Source organism: Dacryopinax primogenitus, assembly GCF_000292625.1.
Source record: "Dacryopinax primogenitus strain DJM-731 SS1 chromosome Unknown DACRYscaffold_2, whole genome shotgun sequence".
In the NCBI taxonomy this organism is placed as follows: Eukaryota; Fungi; Basidiomycota; class Dacrymycetes; order Dacrymycetales; family Dacrymycetaceae; genus Dacryopinax; species Dacryopinax primogenitus.
Window position 1 is genome coordinate 1902858 of NW_024467199.1, and position 4251 is coordinate 1907108.

Below are 4251 nucleotides of genomic sequence, written 5' to 3' on the forward strand. Positions count from 1 at the left end.
GGATTCCACTTTCTGTTTGAGACATGTGACTGGGACAACCCTGTGGAGAAGGTCTGTGGGCCATTCCGTTCCATGGCACTGATGAAAGTCATGAGTTGTGTTTTCGAAGATGGCCTGCATAAACACCGGGGTCTGTTTGACAGTCTGCCATACACTATGGTGGTGGGTGTAGGTGCCACAGTATGTTGCAGTATTGTCTGTAGTGATACTGTGCTGACTACCTGACACAGATGCACATTTACCTGTTACAGTGGATGGGAGGAGTTTGAAAAGCTCTGACAGATCATGATACTCAGTTCAAGGCATCTTTTGACATCATCAAGGACAATCTGATAGAGTATGATACCAGGTGCCCCGACAAATTTGTGCAGTTACAGAAGTATGTTGTTGATATGATGCTGTGAGTGGGATAGTACCTTGTGACAAATGTTTCTGAATCAAATTAACCAGCCAACTGGTTGGCCCTGACACCATGGGAGGTGGAGGGAAGGAGTTCTTCCTCACCTTCAACAAGGATGAGGAGACTAACCACTTTGGAGTTGTTGGCTCCATTGACAAATGACATTTTCCTGATGGGGATTGTTAGCTAACTACTTTGGAGAAACAGAGAGAAGTTATCTCTCATGCAGTTGTGATGGATGGATGTCTAAAATCATGTTTCCTTCCTTTTAATTCCATGTGTGTGTCAAATATGGTAGTAGTCTGCATGTGCATGTGCATTGACTTGTTATGCATGTCAATAATGAAGCAAGTACATCAGCAGTCACTGATATGTCACAGCATACATTCCAGTGTTTTACCTAGATGAAGGTAGACCTGTGAAAGTAAGGCATGTCCTGCTTGAAGATTGCATTGTTCAATCGGTCAAGACCTGTTCAAACAGGGATATGGGATCAGATTGTATGGCAATCCTAGTAAATACCATAATTTTGCTCTTGAGGCTGGCATGAACCGGTGAGACAATGACTAACCCTGGAGTCTCAGTGGAAACCTATACTGGCCAATGTGACACATCACTGCAGCTAAAGTTTTGTTTGCCTTTGGGCTGGTGAAATCCTTTGGGAATACCTTCAGTTTCCAGTTGGGAGGCCTGCCCTCACAGATGATCACAAATGTTGAGAAGGTGACTACTGTTTACTTGGAGTTTAGCACAAGTCATGCACAAAAGATTGGGGGACATGAACACAACCAAATACAAGGGAGTAACATGGCCAAGTCATAAGTAAGTGGTATGCTAGACTGTAATGTGGATGTGCATAGTACAGACAACCATAGTATAGAGAATGCCACTACAGTGTACTGCAGTACTGACAACTCCAGGACAGACAACTCCAGTATGGATGAACATGGTACAGACAACTCCAGTATGGAGGACTACAGTACCAAGAACTACAGTTTGGAGAACTACAATACAGACCACACCCATACAAAGATCTGTGACCTACTTGGCTGGAAAGTGTGTACAAAGACTAAGGAGTAGTATAGAGCCAATTGGAAGGTGTGCTTTGAAAGAGTCAACCAAGGACTTGGAGTGGTAAACACTGGGTTCAAGAAAGGAGATTCAAGATCTCTTACACCTCCACAGGCTGCTGTATGGCTTGGTATTCACAAGACAGAAGTAAAGAACAGGAGAATGGAGAAGAGCACAAAGGATTGATTATCATGAACCTAACTAGGTTCAATAGTTTAGTATGTATTCATTGAGTAGGTTTCTCCAAAGCATGCATCTCCAATTATCTGTATGAATAACATCAATTCAAAGTCATCTTGCTAGTTTGCAGTAGTTTGGGTGCACCAAGAGGCTGTCCCATTGTGTAGGGGAATAGATACTTGGCATGTACATGCACAGAATTTGCAGCATGACAGGCTGTAGTCAATGCTCACCTACCAGTCAAAGGTATTAGGTACAGCTGCATCACATAGAAATACAAAAGACATACAGCCAGATGCATATTGGGAGGGTATAGGTATGGCATCCCTGTCGCAACTTGATAGAATGTGGTTGCATGGAAAAAGGGATCATGCATGTCATGAAGAAGGAATGAGGGAGGGGGAACCCAATCTCTGGATTCTTGCATGTTGGCAGCCTTCAGTGGTATGTCTCTGCTGTGCAGGAAGTGATTAAAGGCAGTCTGGAGGGCCCTTTGCTTAGGAAGGGATAGTTCAGTCAAAAGGCACTCCTCCCACTCCAGCAACTGCAACACATCATCAGGAGTACAGATTCAATGGTTTGGCCAAAGGATTTTGATAAGATCAGATGGTGCAATTTGATTTGGGACCAGGACCCGAAATACCGGGCGAGGCATCAGAAAAGAACACCTGATTAGCTGATGAGACAGACCATATCCCATAGTGTGTTGGGGTGGAACAGGGCATTCATTCCAGCTGAGAAAGCTTGTAGTGCAGCAGTATCTTCTTGCTCAGTAAGAAAGATTGTTTGATGGAGAATGATACTGAGCCAAGCCAGATGGAGCACAGGGGTATGAGGACTGGACAGATCAGTATCCTTCTGTATTGATTAGCAAGTGGTGAGAGGCTCTAGGTTGGAAGAAGAGGCAGATTACATACCTGAAGGTTGGCAGCTCAGTAAATAACTGTAGCAAGAGGGTGCTCTGGGTGGAAGGGATCCTATCATGTGTAAGTGAAGTGACAGATATGACAACTGACACTATAGCTATACCATGCTTTGTGACATTGGTTTCAACCAGCCAGCCAGCCCCATGGCAATGTATTTATCCATAAAATCTGCCAATCCCAGTGCTGCCCAGCAGAGTACCCAAAAATTGATGGACTGCACTCTGTCAATAGCAGCCAGAACCAAAAGAGGAGATAAGGTTGCAGGGCCAAAATGGAATAGCTTCATGTATACAAGAACAAGGAGACCCAATGCAGCAAGCTCAACCTGTTCATTTGAGCTGAGTGCCCTTGCCTCAAGAGGAGCTCCAGAGCTGAGTGACTTGATACACAATGTCATGTATTCACCAAAGCTGAGGGAAGTCAAGCAAGATGCAAAGTGTTTGAATGTTGCCTGGCAAATTTTGAGCATCATGCCTAGCCCCACACTGCTCCCACTGCAAAGAGGAATGAGAGGTAGATACAGAGTAGACAAGTGATAAGAACAAGGTAGGATATGTATGAACTAATTGGAAACCAGAGATCAGACAGAAGGGCATCAATCGACTGTGGAACATCCAGAGTGAGTCCTAGAACAGGCTTCACAGCATCACACAAGTAATCTTTTAGGGCCAGAGAAGCATCCTGGAGATCATTACAGGGTAGATAGTAATGTAGAGTTTAGGCATTCAAAAACTGGATAGAGGTTTCAAAGCTGGAGACCCATGTGTCTATGACAGACATATGGGGAGAGTGTCCCCTCACAGTGGTGGATGAAGACTGAGTTGGGGGTATACTGGTGATTACAACAGGAGGGGGGGTGGGTAGAACAGCTGTACCGGCAGGTATGAGCATGGTATTTGTTGGTACTAGGGTATTATCAGCTGGAGTGGCCTGTGAGCATGCCTTGGGGATATAATTGGTTGTACCCAAAGGATGTTCCCAACTTTGCCTGATATTGCCTGAGGTTTGAGAGGGGGAGTATTGAGCAGAGACAGTACTGGAGGACATGGGAAAGGAAATGGTCAGGGGAGCATCAAGAGGGTACTGAGAAGGAAATGATTGGGTAGATAGCTGTGAATCAGGGTGAGGATCTTCACAGGTATTTGGAATATTGCCCTGCATTGATGAGGATTGGAGGTGGTGCACAGGAGGAGGAACCAAATACAGGACTTGCCCTGGAGTAATGCTTGAGAATACAGTGGTACAAGAGGCATTATACATTACCATGTGTGCTGAGCATGGAACTTGTGCTTGGAGCTGCAATTGCATCAGCCATCATTCCAGAGGGCTGAGGAAGGGGCCCAGTTGGTAAGGGGGAATGATTGATAGATACACCACTGGTTGTGCCCCTGAAGAGGGTTGGATCTGGCAGTGACAAGGGGTCGGCAGTTGGCAATGGGAGGCTGTCTAATAAAGGCATTGGCAAGGAGTGGGAGAAAACAGAGGGTGAGGCATAAGGATATGTGGGGAGAGGAGGGTGGACATGAAGCATGTGTTGACAAAGCTGGGCCAAGTTGACAGGGGCCTGGGCAAGATAAGTGAAAGGAGGTGAATGAGAATAAAGACAGCTCAATACCTTAGTGTTAGGGCAACACAGGCTGACTAAGTCTGCTCACCTAAGAGTGCCAAGAGTCT